At 41.7% G+C, this 21986-nt stretch overlaps 1 protein-coding gene across 1 annotated transcript in view; it reads left to right on the top strand.

The window, feature by feature from the left end:
- Positions 1-4653: 4653 nt before the first annotated feature.
- The window catches only part of LOC132383606 (transcription factor HIVEP3), a 764495-nt gene continuing 747162 nt past the window's right edge, over positions 4654-21986 (top strand). Inside the window, exons 1-2 of the mRNA XM_059954798.1 lie at positions 4654-4929; positions 5918-6001. The gene's annotated coding sequence lies outside the window, so the exon portion shown is untranslated. The remainder of the gene's footprint in view (positions 4930-5917; positions 6002-21986) is intronic.

Raw genomic sequence — 21986 nt, 5'->3', positions numbered from 1 at the left:
GGTTTTTTGCATATTCTGCCTGATGGGAGAGGGGAGAAGAGAGGATGTCTGGGATGGATGAAGTCTCAGCTTGAAATTTTGATTATTTATTCCCCTCCATAGATGCTGCCTGACTTGCTGAGTACCTCCAGCATGTTGCGTTGTTTTTGGTTATGCTGGCTGCTTTAATAAGGCAACAAGAAGTATAGACAAAATCTATACAGGAGAAGCTGGTTTCTGTGATGTGCTGAGCAGAGTCAAAAACTCTGCAGCTTCTTGTGGTCACATGAATATTGGTGTAAAGCAGAAGATGTTGGAGGGAATTGTTTTTATGATTGAAAGTTTATGATTAGTGATGTAATACTGAGATCAGTGCTGGGCCCCTGGTTGTGATGAGTATCAGTGACTTGGATGGGAATATAAGAATGATCTGTACATTTGTGGGTGACGTGAATGTCGATAGCTTTGTGGATAATGAGCAAGATTGTTTAAGGCTCCAGCAAGATACGTTTCAGAAGTAAATATGGACGGAGTATTGGCAAATGAAATTTAATACCAATCATTTTGAGGTGATGCATTTTAAAAAGTTTGATAGGAGTTGAAACAGTAAATGGAAGGTTACTAAGAAATGTTAATGAACAGAAAGAATTTAGAGTTTAAATGCATAATTAACTGAAAATAGGAAAAACAGACAGATTGGTGGCAAACAAGGCATACAGTGCCCTGAAGAAGGGTCTCAGTCCAAAACGTCGACTGTTTATTAATTTCCATAGATGCTAGACCTGCTGAGTTCCCTGAGCATTTTGTATGTGTTGCATATGGTATGCTTGTCTTCATATGCTGAGCATATAATATAAATGTTTGGATATTATAGAACACAGACAGCTACAACTCAGGAACAATCCCTTTGGCCCAAGTTAATGAAGCTAATGAAGCTTAATTAAACTAATCCCCTCTGTCTGCACCTGGTCTGTATCTCTCATAGGACGAACTCTTCATCTCCATAAACAAAAAAATTTAAGGATTGAGAATACAGTGAAAGAAACAAGGTGAATTGCTAACAAAAAAAAAGAAACAGAAAGAGAAATAAAGTGAGGGGAAAAATGGTTGAGCTACCTTTGTGGGAACATGTGAAGCATAATTTGTTTAATTGAGATCTGAAAGAAGAGGGAGAAAATTTAGATTCATTCACAGCACTCATATGTGATGTGGCACTCCACCAACTGTATAGGGACAAACTATCTTTGATTTGTTTTATCTGAGGTTCTTTTCCATTCTTTAGCTGCTAAATCTCTACAAGCTCAAAATGAAACAAAATATCCAAAAGATACATGAGGGGTTCATCAGCATTTGGGGAAAAAAAAGGACTATTAGTTTGAATGGAGGCCCATCATCTGAACCATTAGATCCAAGCTATGAGATTAATTTCTCAAATCAGCTGTACAGAACCAATATATTTTCATTTCTTTCAGATGACCTTAATTCAATCCCTATCAACGGTTTATTTCTTCTGCTCGTTTTGAACTTAGGCTAAGGTTGTTTTGAAGTGCCTTATTTCTTACACATGTTCAACCAATTATGTTTAGCAAACTTGACTGAAATGTATGCATTATTTTGTTGTTTACATCCTTACCGGCTTAGGGTCTCTAACTTGTGTGACCTGAAAGTAAGTTTTCTATTCAGTCAGAAGGTGGCGCTCTGGGCCATGGGCATGTTGTTTGCTGAAGAAGGTTTCGTATCTTTCAAATGTCTTCGACGGCAATTCCCAAAACTCTCAAATTCCTAACACATAGAAGAAAGGCCAAGAATAGCACCTGCAAGTTTGCCTCTAAGTCACACTTTATCCTGATTTGGAAATATATTCTTCCACCATTGTCAAATCTAAATCCTGGTGTCCCCGAATGAACACTGTTTTAGTTGATGATTTCAGTTGTTCAGGAAGATAACTCATTATTACCCTATCAGGAACTACCAGCATTCCAAAAGTTGCTACTATAATGTTGAGTCCTGGCAACCTACCTGTATTTCTGACGGCAAATTCTGGTCTGTGATTTCTTCGTTGTTTACCAAGTGTCTGTGTGTGCTTTTGCTTTGCCTGTGGATTTAGTGAAGTAAAAAAAAATTGGCTTTAAATGAATAGTTACTTCTCTCTCTTTACTGACTTTGCAATGCATCAGTTTTAAATTGAAATCGAGCTTTGACTCCTGTCTCAACTTCGGAAAAATCGAAGCACCTCACCCAATCCAGAATATTACCTGCAGAGCCAACAGATGACTCCAGGAATACATAGAGGGAATAAGTATTCAAGTCATAATGCACAGATCCAGGCCCTCTGCTCACCATCAATCACCCATCTACTGTAGCCTCAGTTTTTACAAATTCTGTTCACATTCTCATCGACTCCCCCAGATTCTACCATCCACCTACACACTGGAGACAATTTACAATGCCCAGTTGACCTACGAAACTAGCTGGAAATCTGAGCACTCAGGGAATACCATACAGTCACAGAGAGAAGACACAAAAAACACCCGAGGTCAGAGTTGAACTAAGATCTCTGTGAGGCAGTGACTCAACCTGCCATACCAACCCGGGAAGTGAAAGATGCATGTGACTCAGCTATCTGGATATTGTACATTTTTGAAAATATATGGCATGCAATAGGATAAAATGAGTTTTATTTGCAATTTTCTCCCAAGAAAAAAAAAGAAAACGTAAAGGATACAATGGAACATGCAACACTGAAAAAAATAAAAGGCAATAATTAAATCGTTTGGTGAATTTATTCCCTTCAAATACAAAATAGTGGCTGAGTTGGGAATTTCAGAACCTTCTTTCTGAAGCTCCAAGCACCCAATATCTACAATGACATTGTAAACATCCATGTGCAAGACAGTAACACTTAAAATGGTCAAAAATTATAACAAAAGAAAAGATTTTGGGAATAGGGCATATTGCTAAAAATGTTAAGGTTATGTGATTTAAGTAGGTACAATCATGAAAGTTGGACATTCAATAACCATGAGATGAATTTATTTTGGTTTGAATAATATTGAGTTATTAGACCCAATAGATAGAGACAGAGGAATTTAGATTAGAAAATCAATACTGTTACTGTAAATCCAGAAAATTGAAATGGATTGAATATTTTACAGCTTATTAACTTGAAGACAGGTATTCAGCCATGTCTTCATTAGAAAGATTCCATAAAACCATGAAGGGTATTGATAAGGTGAATGATCACAATCTTTACCCTGGAGTATGAGAGTCCAAAACTAGACAGCATAGGGTTAAAGTGAGAGGAGAAGTCTTTAGAAGAGACCTTTTCACAGAAGTTGGTGAGTCTATGGAAAGAGCTGCCAGAGGAAGTGGTAGAGGTGGGCATAATTGTGGCATTTATAAGGGTCTTGAAACATGCATGAGAGGAAAATAAGCTGGAATTAGAAGGATGAGGGTAATCTCATTGAAATCTTTTGAATGTTGAAAGACAGAATAGACGTGGAGAAGATGTTTTCTGTGGTGGGGGAGTTTAGGACAAGAGGGCACAGTCTCAGGATAGAGGGGTGTCCATTTAGAATAGAGAGGTGGAGAAATTTCTTTAGCCAGAGGGTGGGATATTTGTGGAATTTGTCATCACAGGTAGCTGTGGAGGCCAGGTCATTGGGTGTATTTAAGGCAGAGCTTGATAGGTTTTTGATTGGACACAGCATTAAAGGTTACAAGGAGGAAGTTGGGGAATGAGATTGAGGAGGGGAATAAATGATCAGCCATGATTGGATGGAGCACACTTAATGTGTCAAATGGCCTAATTCTGCTCTTATGCCGTATTTGAGGGATCTGGGCCAAATGCAGACAAATACTGTAATTCAGGTATACACAAAGTGCTTGAGCAGCACACAAGAACACTGGAGGAACTCAACCAAACAGGCAGTGTCAATGCCTGATGCTTTGGGATGAGATCCTTATCAGGACCAGAAAGGAAGGTTACAGAAGTCAGAGTAAGAAGTTGGGGGGGGGGGGAGGGGGGGAGGAGAAAGAAGTACAAATATCAAGTGATAGGTGAGATCAGGTAAGGGGGAGGGTGAATGGGCAGGGATAGTTGTATTAAAAGGTTTGCTTCCATGCTCAATTTATGACTCCAAAAGAGGGAAGAGGTGTCAAATGTTAGTTCCTCCAGATACAGAATGACTTGCTTCCACTCCAGTTTTGAGTGCTGTGAAGTGATTAATGAAGATAACATGGGAACACTTCCAAAGACTGGGTAGTGGATGGCCCTGTCTATTTGCCCCTTCTACAAAGTTTTTGTGGGCAAAAAAAAATGGCTGGACTCTATTATATCTGCCACATTGTTATTGATTCTTGCCTTACTTTTCTGGTGAAAAGCATGTTCTTTTAATATTATTTTTAACGGGATATATTAAAGCAGTTACACTTCAGCTTTAGCTCAAATGGAGACAAAAATTCAGGGAGGTAAAAGTGGAAGCCGGAGGCAGGAGCCCAGCGGAATGTTCCATGACGTAGCACGAATCGGAAGCGCGGTGGGCGGAACCCTGAGACTCTGGAAGAGAAAGCGGAGCGGCCGCGCCTTGTAACTGACAGTTCAACCTACCAATGGCGAAGGGGGAGCGGACAGCGCTTGGTTCAGATAGGCGGGACGGCGCGGAATGTTTCCAATGTTGCCCTTTGCGAGGTGGTGAAGTGTTTATTGTGGCTCTGTGCAGTGGGCTGGAATGCAGTTGTGTCTTTGTGTTTTGTGCACTCTTCAAACAATTTGAATAACGGCAGCGTTAATAGCAATAGCATGTTCAAAGAACAGTTGCATTTTGTTGTTTTGCAGTGTATTATTTGTATTCAATTTCCGACCACTGATTACGCCCCTCCCCCTCCCACTCCCAAGAGGTTTTCAAATGTGCAGGTCATCAAGAAGAAGGAGTATACAGGAAGTGTCAGGTAAGCATGATAATCCAATTATTGCATCCTGAGTCATATTTATAAATGGAAACCGTTGTAATGTTATTGTGAATTTGATTGGTTCTTCGACGGTGCATAGTAATATGCTATGTTCAATGAATATGTTACTTTGTAAATTACATCTATCGGAAAAAAGCATTAAGATTTATTTTTATACTTTCTGTGTTGTAGACGCGTGGAGTTGTAACATTTCCATGGAAATCTGCTAAGGCAAATGCGTGTAGTGCAGTATTCCTTTATTCAATGTATTGTTTATAGCTTAGTGGTATAGCTCAGTTTAGCATTGCACATTTTTATATATTGGAGTAGCCCGCAAGATGGTCTGATTTTCTTCCTGGTACTAGTCTGGGATATCTTTATAGGCTCTTGGATATCTTTGCCTAAAACTGGCAAAATCATAAATTTGATAATTTTATGGAAAGTTGCAGTGTAGGGTCTAAAATTCAGCCAACGTGCATTTTTTTTAGCAGGGGCTAGTTGAGTAGAACTTTTGTTTTATTTATTTAGAGATACAGCCCAACGAGTCATGCTTCCCAGCATCCCACCTATTTAACACTAGCCTAATTACAGGACAATTTATAATGACTAATTAACTAACTAACTGGTAGATCTTGGGACTGCGGGAGAAAACCAGAGCTATTGGAGAAAACTTGAGCCGTCACAGGGAGAAACCCTTTACAGAGGTAGCCAGAATTGAACACCCGGAGCTGTATTAATGTTCTGCTACAGTAGCACTCTTGTTTCTGTGTTAAGACTTTGGGAAAATAGTAAGATGAAGTGGAGTCGGCTCACTTGTACATAATGCACCATTCCAGATGATCATTGAAATGGAATGAAACTCAGAATAGAAATGTAATGGCTTACTGAACCTTGAGTTCAAGAGTAGAGAGGTCATGTTGCAACTCTACAAATCTCTGGTGAGACCGCACTTAGAGTATTGTGTTCAATTCTGGTCACCTCATTATAGGAAGGATGTGGAAGCTATGGAGAGGGTGCAGAGGAGACTTACTAGGATGTTGCCTGGATTGGAGAACAAGTCATCTGAAGCAAGGTTAGCAGAGCTGGGACTTTTCTCTTTGGAGTGTAGAAGAATGAGAGGGGACTTGTTAGAGGTCTACAAGATTGTGAGAGGCATAGATAGGGTGGACAGTCAGTACCTGTTTCCCAGGGCACCAGTAGCAAACACCAGAGGACATACGTACAAAAAAATAAGGGAGGGAAGTTTAGGGGAGACATCAGGGGTAAGTTTTTTACACAGAGGATTGTGAGTGCCTGGAATGACTTGCCAGGGATGGTGGTGGAGGCTAAAACATTAGGAGTATTTAAGAGCCTCTTGGACAGGCACATGGATGAAAGAAAAATGGAGGGTTATGGGGTAGTGTGGGTTTAGTACATTTTTTTAAGGATTATTTGGGTCAGCACAACATAGAGGGTTGAAAGGCCTGTACTGTGCTGTAGTGTTCTATGGAACTTGATGTTAACATTCTTGTCCTTTGTTTCAAATCCTTACAATGCCGTCTTAACATCTCAGCGATATTAAATTTGTCAGTATCCTATTTGGATTGTTTCAGATTGGTAGTTATAGTACATCTGTCAAAAATTCCAAATTCTGGAATTATATCTGAGACCATAAGCCCACAAGATATAGGAGCGGAATTAGGCCATTTGGCCCATTGAGTCTTTTCCACTATTCAATCACGGCTGATCCTTTTTTTTTCTCCTCAGCCCTACTCCTAGGCCTTCTCCCCATAACCTTTGGTGCTATGGTCAATCAAGAACCTATCAATCTCCGCCTTAAAAACACCCAACAACCTGGTCTCATCCTTCTAAATCCCAGTGAGTACAGGCCCAGAGCTATCAAGCGTTCCTCATGTGATAACCCTATCATTTCCCGAATCATCATTGTGAACCTCCTGTGAGCCCTCTTCAATGCCAGTACATCTTTTCTTAGATGAGGAGGCCAAAACTCTAAACAGGAGCCCTTCAGGCTATGTGCTAAGTCCCCTCCTTTACTCCTTGTCTACCCATGATTGTGTCACCACCCACAGCTCTAATCTGCTAATTAGATTTGCCAAGGACACAACATTGATTGATCTGATCTCAACCAATAACGAGGTGGCTTACAGGGAAAAAGTCATGTCTCTGTGACACAGTGGTGTCAAGAAAACAATCTCTCTCTCAAAGTTGCAAAAACAAAAGAGCTCGTTGAGGATTACAAGAAGAATGGAGACAGGCAAACCCCTATTGACATCAATGGATCTGGAGTTGACAAGGTAAACAGCTTTAAGTTCCTCAGCATCCACATCACTGAGGACCTCACGTGGTCTGTGCAGATCAGCTGTGTAGTGAAAAAGGCACAACAGTGCCTCTTTCACCTCAGACGTTTGAGAAAGTTTGGTATGAGCCCCCAAATTCTAAGAACTTTCCACAGGGGCACAATTGAGAGCATCCTGACTGGCTGCATCACTGCCCGGTATGGGAACTGTACCTCCCTTAATCGCAGGATTCTGCAGAGAGTGATACGAACAGCCCAGCGCATCTCCATGATACAGGACATTTAGGTGTGAGAAAAGGGCCTGAAGGATCATTGGGGACCCAAGCCATCCCAGCCACAATCTATTCCAGCTGCTAACATCTGGGAAGCGACACCATAGCATAAAAGCCAGGACCAACAGGCTCCGGGACAGCTTCTTCCACCAGGCCATCAGACTGATTAACTCATGCTGATTTGAGTGTATTTCTATTTTGCATTGACTTTTCCATTTATTATAAGTTACTATGATTGCAAATTTACATGTATGTGAAGAATGTAAGAAAAAGTCAATTCAATTAAATCCAAAAATCAATTCATTTCCATCATGAAAGTATCAACCTTTGACCAAGCATTTGGTCATCGTTTACCGTATTTCCATATTGTGCCTTGAAAAAAATTTATTTGGTAGTTACATTGAAAATCTTAGATGCTCAAAATTTTGGATGGAATGGCATGGCTAAAAATATTACAGACATGTAAATTGCTGCACTTGTTGATCTAATATCACCTCTTTTATACCTTTACCCAAAATTTAAAGCTACATTTGTAGGGTTTGTGTTTCTACAGAGGTGAGCTGAGATTTCTCTTCAGAAGGAGGGTGAATTGCATTGATTCTACTGTATTGCTTGTGGGGAGAAAAGACATTAAGTTGGAGCCTTTCCATATTAAATGGATAAGAAGGATCCCATCATGTTATTGAAGAAGAGCAGGGTTTTTCCCTTAGTCCTGGCAAATCATTTTAGATGAATCACTCTTTGCATTGTGCAGGTTGGTGGAATAAAAGAAATGGAATAACAATGATAGAAACAGTTCCTTCTTATCTAGAAATCACATTCCAACCTCACTTGTTGGGTTGAACAGATCTTGTATTTGGTCTAATGGTGAAACCAAAAAAAACTGGAAATGTTTATTTTTCTAGAAAAAAAAAGCGGTTTCACCCAGATGTGTGCAATAATATGTGGCATGTACCGTTCGCAATGACAGCTAACTGCAGCTTCTCTGCCTTTTTATTTATATTTCTTACACACTATGTCAGTATGCACATCTCCCTGGACTGAGGTGGTGCCAGCATTTATTACCTATCCCCTGGATTGATCATTTATTGACCTACTTTAATTGCCTCTGAATCAAGGAGGCAATTACAACAAAACTGGAGAGAAAAGATAAAAATAAGTTAGCCAGTAATATCAAAGAAGATACCAAAAGCTTTTTTTCATTTGTATAAAGAGTAAAGGAGAGGCGAGAATGGATGTCAGATCACTGGAAAGGTATTCGTGGGAAATAGTGGATGAACTTAAGAATTATTTTGCGGAAGTCACTCACAATATACTGGAAGTTCGAGAGTGTCGGGGCAGAAGTGAGTAAAGTTGCCATTACTAGGGAGAAGGTGCTGGGGAAACTGAAAGGCCTGAAAGTAGATATATCACCTGGACCAGATGGTCTACACCCCAATGGTGTGGAAGAGGTAGCTGAAGAGATTGTAGAGGCATTAATACTGATCTTTCAAGAATAACTAGCTTATTAAGTGCCACTCCATTCTTCAAGATGGGAGGGAGACAGAGAAAAGGAAATTATTGACCATTTAACCTGACTAAAGCGGGTGGGAAGATATTGGAGTCCATTATTAAGGATGAGTTTTCAGGGTACTTGGAGGCACATGATAAATAGGCCAAAATCAGGATGGTTTCAAGGAGAAATCTTGCCTGACAAATCTTTTGGAATTCTTTGGGGAAATAGCAGAGAGGATAGACAAAGGAAAGTCGGTGGATGTTGCATATTTGGAATTTCAGAAGGCCTTTGACAAGGTACTGCACATGAAGCTGTTAAATAAGGTACTAGCATGAACAGAAGATTGGCTGACTGGCAGGAAGCAAAGAGTTGCCTTTTCTGGTTGGCTGTTTTGGGAGACTGAGAGGTACTTGGGAATCTTTGTGCAGGATTCCCTAAAACCAGGTTGATTCCAGGGATGAAGGGGTTAAGCTCTGAAGAGAGATTGAGTCACCTGGGACTATACTCTCTGGAGTTCAGAAGAATGAGAGGGGATCTTATAGAAACATACAACATTTTGAAATGGGTAGATAAGATAGAAGTAGGAAAGTTGTTGTTTCCATTGGTAGGTGAGTCTAGAACTGGGGGACATTGCCTCAAGATTCAGGGGAGAAGATTTAGGACAGAGATGAGGAGAAACTGTTTTTCCCAGAGAGTGGTGAATCTGTGGAATTTTCTGCCCAGGGAAGCAGGAGAGGCTTCTTCACTAAATATATTTAAGAAACAGTTAGATAGGTTTTTACATAGTAAGGGAATTAAGGGTTGTGGAGAAAAGGGAGGTAGATGGAGCTGAGTTTATGGACAGATCAGCCGTGATCTTATTGAATGGTGGGGCAGGCTCGATGGGCCGTATGGCCTATTCCTGCTCCTATTTCTTATGTTCTTGCATTCTAAAGGTTAATTTGCAGGTTGAGTTGGTGGTAAGGAAAGTAAATGGAATGATAACATTCATTTCTAGAGGACTAGAATATAAAAGCAAGCATATGATGCTGGGGCTTTATAACGTATTGGTCAGACTGTACTTGGAGTACTTGTGAGGGGTTTGGATATGCTGGCATTGGAGAGGGTCCAGAAGAGGTTCATGAAAATGATTCTAGGAATGAAAGGTATATCAAATGAGAAACCTTTTATGGCTCTGGGCCTGTACACACTAGAGTTTAGAGGAATAAAGAAGATCTCATTGAAAGCTATCGAATATTGAAAGGGCTAGCTAGAGTAGATGTGGAGAGGATGTTTCCTATAGTGGGTGAGTCTAAAACCAGAGGGCGTAGCCTGATAGTATAAGCACGTTATCTTGTTAAGCAGCCTTATGTGTGGCAAAGGCCTTCTCAAAATACAAATAAAAGATTTCCTGATAGAACAGAGTTGGGGAGGAATTTCATCAGTTAGACTGCAGTGCTCTGTGGAATTCATTGCCACAGACGGCTGTATAGGCCAAGTTATTGGGTATATTTAAAGTGGAGATTGATAGTTTGTTGATTAGTTTGGATGTCAAAGTTTACGGGGAGAAGGTAGGAGAATGGGATTGAGAGGGATTGCTCCGTTTTCACTGCTGTGGTGATGTGCCATCATCTTCCGCCAGCTTCACCACTGAGGTCTTGGTTGAATGGCTGGTTGTCTGGAATCTCCCTCTTGACTTTACCACCATGGATGACCCTACCAGGAGTTAAGCTCCAGATGGCATCACTCTCAGGATATCAGGACCTCACAAGCCTCTTCGCCACAATATAGGTGACAATCTTTGGAGAAGATACTGAGATTAACAGTTTGTGACAATTTAGCACTCGGGCAGCTCACCAAATATATTTCAAGAACAACGATGGATGAACATTGAATGCTGACCCTACCAGGAATATCTGTATCCTGTAGTAATATCTTGGAGTTACAAGAGACAGCAGATGCTGGAATCTGGAGCATAAATAACGAGCTGCCAGAGGAACTCAGTGTATCTGTGGAGGGAAATGGTCTGTTGATGCTCTGGGTTGAGAACCTTTGGGCAGGAGCAGGTGGAAGTAAGTGGGACCACCAGGGCAATCCTGTCATGAATCTTGTGTCAAAAACAGAAATGGGTTGTACACAATTGGGAACTGTCAGGCAGGGGTCTGTGGAAAGTAGATCTGAAGTGAGGAATAACGATATCTTCATTGGAGAAATATCCAACACCTTTGTTTTACTTTAAAATGCATGCATAAATATATTTCAGGAAGGCAAATTATAATTGATATATTGCACATCTTATCATTCCTGTGAAGACAACAAGGACAGATTTATGAAGGCTCTAGTGAAAATTCACTGATGATGTAAGAACAGTGAAGATGGCACCCCAGTTGGTGCTGTACTTGGACCATGATAGAAACGTAGAAAGTCTATAGCACAATTCAGGCCCTTTGGCCCACAAAGCTGTGCCGCACATGTCTTTACCTTAGAATTTACCTAGGGTTACCCATAGCCCTCTATTCTTCTCAGCTCCATATACCAATCCAGAAGTCTCTCAAAAGACCCTATTGTTTCTGCCTCCACCACTGTCGCCAAAAGTCCATTCCATACATTCACCACTCTCTGCGTAAAAAAAAAAACAACAACAACAACAACAACTTACCCCTGACATCTTCTCTGTATCTACTTCCAAGCACCTCAAAACTGTGCCCTCTGGTGCTAGCCATTTCAGCTCTGGGAAAAAGTCTCTTGACTATCCACAGGATTAATGTTTCTCATCATCTTATACACCTCTATCAGGTCACCTCTCATCCTCCATCACTCCAAGGAGATAATGCCGAGTTCACTGAACGTATTTTCATAAGGCATGCTCTCCAAGCCAGGTAACATCTTTGTAAATCTCCTCTGCACCCTTTTTATGGTTTCCACATCCTTCCTGTAGTGAGGCGACCGGAAATGAGTACAGTACTCCAAGTGGGGTCTGACCAGGCTCCTATATAGCTGCAACATTACCTCTCGGCTCCTAAACTCAATCCCATGATTGATAAAGGCCAATGCACTGTATGCCTTCTTAACCACAGAGTCAACCTGCGCAGCAGCTTTGAGTGTCCTATGGACTCGGACCCCAAGATCCCTCTGATCCTCCACACTACCAAGAGTCTTACCATTAATACTATATTCTGCTATCCTATTTGACCTACCAAAATGTACCACCTCACACTTATCTGGGTTGAACTCCATCTGCCATTTTTCAGCCCAGTTTTGCATCCTATCAATGTCCCACTGTATCCTCTGACAGCCCTCCACACTATCCACGGCAGCTCCAACCTTTGTCATCAGCAAATTTTCTAACCCAACCCTCCACTTCCTCATCCAGGTCATTTATAAAAATCACTAAGAGTAGCGGTCCCAGAAGAGATCTCTGAGGCATACCACTGGTCACCGACCTCCATGTAGAATATGACCCATCTACATCCACTCTTTGCCTTCTTTGGGCAAGCCAAATCTGGATCCACAAAGCAATGTCTCCTTGGATCCCATGCCGCCTCACTTTCTCAATAAGCCTTGCATGGGGTAACTTATCAAATGCTTTGCTGAAATCCATATACACTACATCTACTGCCCTACCTTCATCAAAATGTTTCATCACATCCTCAAAAAATACAATCCGGTTTGTAAAGCACAATCTGCCTTTGACAAAGCCATGCTGACTTCCTAATCATATTATACATATCCAAATGTTCATAAATCCTGCCTCTCAGGATCTTTTCCATCAACTTGCTAACACTGAAGTAAGACTCACTGGTCTATAAATTCCTGGGCTATCTCTTCTCCCTTTCTTGAATAAGGGAATAACATCTGCAACCCTCCAGTCTTCCGGAACCTCTCCCGTTCCCATTGATGATGCAAAGATCATTGCCAGAGGCTCAGCAATCTCCATCCTCGCCTCCCACAGTAGCCTGGGGTACATCTTGTCCAGTCCTGGTGACTTATCCAACTTGATGCTTTCCAAAAGCTCCAGCGCATTCTCTTTTTTAATATCCAAATGCTCATGCTTTTCAGTCTGCTGTATGTTATCCCTACAATTGCCAAGAACCTTTAATGTAGTGAATACTGAAGCAAAGTATTCATGAAGTACCTCTGCTATCTCCTCTGGTTCCATATGCAGTTTTCCACTGTCTCACTTGATTGGTCCTATTCTCTCATCTTACCCACTTGCTCTTCACATACTTGTAGAATGCCCTGGGGTTTTCCTTAATCCTGTCCACCAAATGCTTCTCATGGCCCCTTCTAGCTTTCCTAATTTCCTTCTTTTGCTGCTTCCTGCTGGCCTTAATCTTCGAGATCTCTATCATTACTTAATTTTTTGAACCACTGTTAAGCTTTTCTTTTCTTGATTAGATTTACAACAGCCTTTGTACACCACAGTTCCTGTACCTTACCACCCTTTCCCTGTCTCATTGGAACGTACTTATGCAGAACTCCACGCAAATATCCCCTGAACATTTGCCACATTTCTGCCGTACATTTTGCTGAGAACATCTGTTTTGAATTTATGCTTCCAAGTTCCTGCCTGATACCTTCATATTTCCCCTTACTCCAATTAAATGCTTTCCCAACTTGTCTGTTCCTATCCCTCTCCAATGCTATGGTAAAGGAGATAGAGTTGTGATCACTATCTCCAAAATGCTCTCCCACTGAGAGATCTGATACCTGACCAGGTTGATTTCCAAATACCAGATCAAGTACAGCCTCTCCTTTTGTCCGCTTATCTACATATTAGACAATAGACAATAGGTGCAGAAGTAGACCATTCGGCCCCTCGAGTCTGCACCGCCATTCTGAGATCATGGCTGATCATTCACTATCAATACCCAGTCCCTGCCTTGTCCCCATATCCCTTGATTCCCCTATCCATCAGATATCTATCAAGCTCCTTCTTGAAAGCATCCAGAGAATTGGCCTCCACCGTCTTCCGAGGCAGTGCATTCCACACCTCCACAACTCTCTGGGAGAAGAAGCTCTTCCTCAGCTCTGTTTTAAATAACTGACCTCTTATTTCAATCCATGCCCTCTGGTACTGGACTTTCCCAACATCTGGAACATATTTCCTGCCTCAATCCTATCAAATCCTTTAATTATCTTAAACGTTTCAATCAGATCCCCTCTCAATCTCCTCAATTCCAGTGTGTACAAGCCCAATCTCTCCAATCTCTCTGCGTAAGACAGCCCTGCCATCCCAGGAATCAACCTAGTGAATCTACGCTGCACTTCCTCAATTGCCAGAATGTCCTTCCTTAAACCTGGAGACCAAAACTGTACACAATATTCCAGGTGTGGTCTCACCAGGGCCCTGTACAAATGCAAAAGGACATCCTTGCTCTTGTACTCAATTCCCCTTGTAATAAAGGCCAGCATTCCATTTGCCCTCTTCATTGCCTGTTGCACTTGCTTCATTGACTGATTGTGTCAAGAAACCTTCCTAAACACACCTAACAAACTTCACGCCATCTAAACCCCTTGCTCGAGGGAGATGCCAATTAATATTTGGGAAATTAAAATCTCCCATCACGACAGCCCTGTTATTATTACACCTTTCCAGAGTCTGTCTCCCTATCTGCTTCTCAATGTCCCTGTTACTATTGGGTGGTCTATATTTAAAAAAAAAGTGCCTAGTAGAGTTATTGACCCCTTCCTGTTCATAACTTCCACCCTCAGAGACTCCGTAGACAATCCCTCCATGACATCCTCCTTTTCTGCAGCTGTGATGCTATCTCTGATCAACAATGCCATGCCTCCACCTCTTTTGCCTCCCTTCCTATCCTTTCTGAAACATCTAAAGCCTGACAATTGAAGTAACCATTCTGCCCTGAGCCGTCCAAATCTCTGTAATGGCCACAAGGTCATAATTCCAAGTAATGATCCATGGTCTAAGCTCGTTTGCTTTATTCATGATACTCCTTGCATTAAAATAGACACATCTCAAACCATCAGTCTGAGCTTATCCCTCCGTTATCACCTGCCTACCTTCCTTCTTGCACTGTCTACAAGATTTCTCTATTTGTGAGCAAACCGCCTCTTCCTCCATCACGTCAGTTCAGTTCCCATCCCCCAGCCATTCTAGTTTAAACTCTTCCCAATTGTCTTAGTAAACCTCCTCGCCAAGATATTGGTCCCCCTGGGATTTAAATGCAACCTGTCCTTTTTGTACAGATCACACCTGCCCCAAAAGGGGTCCCAATGATCCAGAGATCTGAATCCATGAACTCTACTCCAATCCCTCAGCCACGCTGATGTGCAGCATCAGGAGGGCATGTAAACAACTTGATATTAAGGGAAGGAAAAATTTCTATAGGACTTCAGTTATACTGTCTTGAATTCTCTTGAAGAAGTTTGGAAAGGAAATTTACGTGATTAAGTATTTTGTTAATCATAAAAGTGGATCAGGGTTACTTTATTTGATTGATAGGAATGATCTGAGTCTGCGACACTCAATTCTAAACTCAGTGAACTTCATTCTTTAAACAAAATGGGTGCAGGTAATAGCCGTACACAGATTTCCAACTAACAGTCTTGGTAACTTGTATCTTACTATTCTTAGAATTTAATTCCTGCTCTGATCTTTATAAATTATGGGATTGGCAACTGGGAAAAGATTGTACCTTTCAGTGGGTTGGATAAGTTAGTAGGGGGAAAGAAATTATTTTCAATGGACCAATCTGTTTGATGGATTTAGAGCACCTCTTTGGTTTTGGTCACTTGCGTTCAGCCCAAGTCTCTGTATATTTCCCAGATCAAGCTCGAGCTGGCTTAAGCCAGTGTCTCACAGTTCAGATTTCTGTCCACTTCTGTCAAATTAGGAAATGTTAAACTCCTTTTCCCTCTCTTCAAGTTAGCTGCACACCAGCATGGACAAGAAGCTCTCATTGTTATAGTTCAGAGTAAATTTATTATCAAAGTACGTATAAACTACACTGAGATTCATTTTTGCAGCATTCACAGTAGAATAAAGAAATACAATAGAATCAATGAAAAACTACGTAAAGATTGAGAAGCAACTAATGAGCTAAAGAAGAAAAACTGCAAATGCAAAAGACACAAATAATAATAATAAATAACTCATACTGAGAACATGAGTTGTTGAGTCCTCAGAAGTTGAGGACTTTAGCTTGGTTGTGGAAGCAGTTCATTGCTGAGCTGAATGAAGTGATTCACACTGGTTTAGGAGTCTGATGGTTGAAGGGTAATAACTGATCCTGAACTGGTGGTGTGGGGCCTAAGACTCTTGTATCTCTTTCCTGATGGCAGCAGTGAGAAGAGAGCATGGCCTGGATAGGTCCTTGATGATAAATGCTGCTTTCTTATAGCAGTACTCCATGTAGAGTGATTTTAAGGTTTTAAGGGAGGTTTGCTAGGGCTACAGGGCGGACTTTAAACTAGTAAGATGGGGGGGGGGGCGGGAGACTATTTGAGGAGACTATGGGAGAGGAGGTTAGTTCACCAGTGGAGCAAGTAAATAGACAGTGTGTGAGGGAGGAAAGGCAGGTGATGGAGAAGGGATGCGCTCAGCCCGAAGATGTAGGGGAGAAGAAAGAAAAGGATAATAAATTTGAATGCATTCTTAGGGATGAAAAGAGAGGAGGAGGTGGAGAGTATCTTAAATGTATCTATTTTAATGCTAGGAGCATTGTAAGAAAGGTAGATGAGCTTAAAGCGTGGATTGATACCTGGAATTATGATGTTGTAGCTATTAGTGAAACATGGTTGCAGGAAGGGTGTGATTGGCAACTAAATATTCCTGGATTTAGTTGCTTCAGGTGTGATAGAGTAGGAGGGGCCAGAGGAGGAGGTGTTGCATTGTTTGTCCGAGAAAATCTTATGGCAGTGCTTTGGAAGGATAGATTAGAGAGCTCCTCTAGGGAGGCCATTTGGGTGGAATTGAAGAATGGGAAAGGTGCAGTAACACTGATAGGAGTGTATTATAGGCCACCTAATGGGGCGCGTGAGTTGGAAGAGCAAATGTGTAAGGAGATAGCAGATATTTGTAGTAAACACAAGGTGGTGATTGTGGGAGATTTTAATTTTCCACACGTAGACTGGGAAGCTCATTCTGTAAAAGGGCTGGATGGTTTAGAGTTTGTGAAATGTGTGCAGGATAGTTTTTTGCAACAATACATAGAAGTACCGACTAGAGATGGGGCAGTGTTGGATCTCCTGTTAGGGAATGCGATAGGTCAGCTGACAGATGTATGTGTTGGGGAGCATTTCGGGTCCAGTGATCACAATAGCATTAGCTTCAATATAATTATGGAGAAGGACAGGACAGGACCTAGAGTTGAGATTTTTGATGGGAGAAAGGCTAACTTTGAGGAGATGCGAAGGGATTTAGAGAGAGTGGATTGGGTCAAGTTGTTTTATGGGAAGGATGTAATAGAGAAATGGAGGTCATTTAAGGGTGAAATTATGAGGGTACAGAATCTTTATGTTCCTGTTAGGGTGAAAGGAAAGGTTAAAGGTTTGAGAGCACCATGGTTTTCAAGGGATATTAGAAATTTGGTTCAGAAAAAGAGGGATGTCTACAATAGATATAGGCAGCATGGAGTAAAGGAATTGCTCGAGGAATATAAAGAATGTAAAAGGAATCTTAAGAAAGAGATTAGAAAAGCTAAAAGAAGATACGAGGTTGGTTTGGCAAATAAGGTGAAAGTAAATCTGAAAGGTTTCTACAGTTATATTAAAAGCAAGAGGATAGTGAGGGATAAAATTGGCCCTTTAGAGAATCAGAGTGGTCAGCTATGTGTGGAACCGAAGGAGATGGGAGAGATTTTGAATGATTTCTTCTCTTCGGTATTCACTAAGGAGAAGGATATTGAATTGTCTAAGGTGTGGGAAACAAGTAAGGAAGTTATGGAACCTATGACAATTAAAGAGGTGGAGGTACTGGCGCTTTTAAGAAATTTAAAAGTGGATAAATCTCCGGGTCCTGACAGGATATTCTCCAGGACCTTGAGGGAAGTTTGTGTAGAAATAGCAGGAGCTCTGACGGAGATCTTTAATATGTCATTAGAAACGGGGATTGTACCGGAGGATTGGCGTATTGCTCATGTGGTTCCATTGTTTAAAAAGGGTTCTAGAAGTAAGCCTAGCAATTATAGACCTGTCAGTTTGACATCAGTGGTGGGTAAATTAATGGAAAGTATTCTTAGAGATAGTATTTATAATTATCTGGATAGACGGGATCTGATTAGAAGTAGCCAGCATGGATTTGTGCGTGGAAGGTCATGTTTGACAAACCTTATTGAATTTTTTGAAGAAGTTACGAGGAATGTTGACGAGGGTAAGGCAGTGGATGTAGTCTATATGGACTTCAGCAAAGCCTTTGACAAAGTTCCACATGGAAGGTTAGTTAAGAAGGTTCAGTCATTAGGTATTAATGCTGGAGTAATAAAATGGATTCAACAGTGGCTAGATGGGAGATGCCAGAGAGTAGTGGTGGATAATTGTTTATCGGGATGGAGGCCGGTGACTAGTGGGGTGCCTCAGGGATCTGTTTTGGGCCCAATGTTGTTTGTAATATACATAAATGATCTGGATGATGGGGTGGTAAATTGGATTAGTAAGTATGCCGATGATACTAAGGTAGGAGGTGTTGTGGATAATGAGGTGGATTTTCAAAGCTTGCAGGGAGATTTATGCTGGTTAGAAGAATGGGCTGAACGTTGGCAGATGGAGTTTAATGCTGAGAAGTGTGAGGTTCTACATTTTGGCAGGAATAATCCAAATAAAACATACAGAGTAAATGGTAGGGCATTGAGGAATGCAGAGGAACAGAGAGATCTAGGAATAACTGTGCATAGTTCCCTGAAAGTGGAGTCTCATGTAGATAGAATTATAGGAAAGATATCAATAAATTAGAGAGAGTGCAGAGACGATTTACTAGGATGTTACCTGGGTTTCAGCAATTAAGTTACAGAGAAGGGTTGAACAAGTTAGGTCTCTATTCGTTGGAGCGTAGAAGGTTGAGGGGGGATTTGATCGAGGTATTTAAAATTTTGAGAGGGATAGATAGAGTTGACGTGAACAGGCTGTTTCCATTGAGAATAGGGGAGATTCAAACTAGAGGACATGATTTGAGAGTTAGGAGGCAGAAGTTTAAGGGAAACACGAGGGGGTATTTCTTTACTCAAAGAGTGATAGCTGTGTGGAATGAGCTTCCTGTAGAAGTAGTAGAGGCCAGTTCAGTTGTGTCATTTAAGGTAAAATTGGATAGGTATATGGACAGGAAAGGAGTGGAGGGTTATGGGCTGAGTGCGGGTAGGTGGGACTAGGTGAGATTAAGGGTTCGGCACGGACTAGGAGGGCCAAGATGGCCTGTTTCCGTGCTGTGATTGTTATATGGTTATATGGTTAATGTGGTAAAATATTCTAGGGCATGTTACTGGAGTGTTTTTGTGGAAAATGAGTCCCAAACCACAGAGATTCCAGGTGATCGACAAACAGCAACAAATGCAGATAGGACTGGAATTGCTCAACAGTTAAGTCAGTATTTGAGATAGGTGTAAAGATTACTATTTCTCGTAAAGGCCTTTTCATCAGAGCAATAGTTATTTCAGATTTCCTACAATCGTAGTACCTTATTTTCCTGTTGGCATCAACTGTTTGAACAATCTGTAGATCGACTGAAGTATTAATTCAAAGGTTATAGAACATAGAATAGTTCAACACATTACAGGTCCTTCGGCCCACAATGTTGTGCAGACCCTCAAACCCTGCCTCCCATATAACCCCCCACCTTAAATTCCTCCATATACCTGTCTAGTAGTCTCTTAAACTTCACTAGTGTATCGGCCTCCACCACTGACTCAGGCAGTGCATTCCACGCACCAACCACTCTCTGAGTGAAAAACCTTCCTCTCATATCCCCCTTGAACTTCCCTCCCCTTACCTTAAAGCCATGTCCTCTTGTACTGAGCAGTGGTGCCCCGGGGAAGAGGTGCTGGCTATCCACTCTATCTATTCCTCTTAATATCTTGTACACCTCTATCATGTCTCCTCTCATCCTCCTTCTCTCCAAAGAGTAAGACCCTAGCTCCTTTAATCTCTGATCATAATCCATACTCTCTAAACCAGGCAGCATCCTGGTAAATCTCCTCTGTACCCTTTCCAATGCTTCCACATCCTTCCTATAGTGAGGCGACCAGAACTGGACACAGTTCTCCCAAATGTGGCCTAACTAGAGTTTTTTTAGAGCTGCATCATTACATCACGTCTCTTAAACTCTATCCCTCGACTTATGAAAGCTAACACCCCATAAGCTTTCTGAACTACCCTATCTACCTTTGAGGCATCTTTCAGGGATCTGTGGACATGTACCCCAGATCCCTCTGCTCCTCCACACTACCAAGTATCCTGTCATTTACTTTGTACTCTGCCTTGGAGTTTGTCCTTCCAAAATGTACCACTTCACACTTCTCTGGGTTGAACTCCATCTGCCACTTCTCAGCCCACTTCTGCATCCCATCAATGTCTCTCTGGAATCTTCGACAAGCCTCTACACTAACTACAACACCACCAATCTTTGTGTCGTCTGCAAATCTGCCAACCCACCCTTCTACCCCCACATCCAGGTCGTTAATAAAAATCATGAAAAGTAGAGGTCCCGGAACAGATCCTTGTGAGACACCACGAGTCACAACCCTCCAATCTGAAAGTACTCCCTCCATCACGACCCTCTGCCTTCTGCAGGCAAGCTAATTCTGAATCCACCTGGCCAAACTTCCCTGGATCCCATGCCTTCTGACTTTCTGAATAAGCCTACCATGTGGAACCTTGTCAAATGCCTTACTAAAATCCATGTAGATCACATCCACTACATTACCCTCATCTATATGCCTGGTCACCTCAAAGAACTCTTATCAGGCTTGTTAGACACAATCTGCCTTTCACAAAGCCATGCTGACTGTCCCTGATCAGACCATGATTCTCTAAATGCCCAAAGATCCTATCTCTAAGAATCTTTTCCAACAGCTTTCCCACCACAGATGTAAGGCTCACTGGTCTATAATTACCCAAACTATCCCTACTACCTTTTTTGAACAAGGGGACAACATTCACCTCCCTCCAATCCTCCAGTACCATTCCCATGGACAACGAGGACATAAAGATCCTAGCCAGAGGCTGAGCAATCTCTTCCCTCGCCTGGTGGAGCAGCCTGGGGAATATTCCATCAGGCCCCGGGGACTTACCTGTCCTAATGTATCTTAGCAACTCCCAACACCTCCTCTCCCTTAATATCAACATGCTTCAGAACATCAACCTCACTCATATTGTCCTCACTGTTATCAAGTTCCCTCTCATTGGTGAATACCGAAGAGAAGTATTCATTGAGGACCTCGCTCACTTCCACAGCCTCCAGGCACATCTTCCCACTTTTGTCTCTAATCGGTCCTACCTTCACTCCTGTCATCCTTTTGTTCTTCACATAATTGAAGAATGCCTTGGGGTTTTCCTTTACCCTACTCACCAAGGCCTTCTCATGCCCCCTTCTTGCTCTTCTCAGCCCCTTCTTAAGCTCCTTTCTTGCTACCCTATATTCCTCAATAGACCCATCTGATCCCTGCTTCCTAAACTTCATGTATGCTGCCTTCTCCTACCTGACTATAGATTTTCCACTTCACTTGTCACCCATGGTTCCTTCACCCTACCATTCTTTATCTTCCTCACCAGGACAAATCTATCCCTAACATCCTGCAAGAGATCCTTAAACATTGACCACATGTCCATAGTACATTTCCCTGCAAAAACATCATCCCAATTCACACCCGCAAGTTCTTGCCTTATAGCCTCATAATTTGCCCTTCCCCAATTAAAAATTTTCCTGTCCTCTCTGATTCTATCCTTTTCCATGATAATGCTAAAGGCCAAGGAGCGGTGATCACTGTCCCCCAGATGCTCACCCACTGACAGATCTGTCACCTGACCCAGTTCGTTACCTAATACTAAATCTAGTATGGCATTA

This window comes from Hypanus sabinus, chromosome 30 (genome assembly GCF_030144855.1).
Source record: "Hypanus sabinus isolate sHypSab1 chromosome 30, sHypSab1.hap1, whole genome shotgun sequence".
NCBI classification, from domain to species: Eukaryota; Metazoa; Chordata; class Chondrichthyes; order Myliobatiformes; family Dasyatidae; genus Hypanus; species Hypanus sabinus.
The sequence above is the reverse complement of the archived record's forward strand: the minus strand, read 5'-3'. Positions and strand labels throughout refer to the sequence as shown.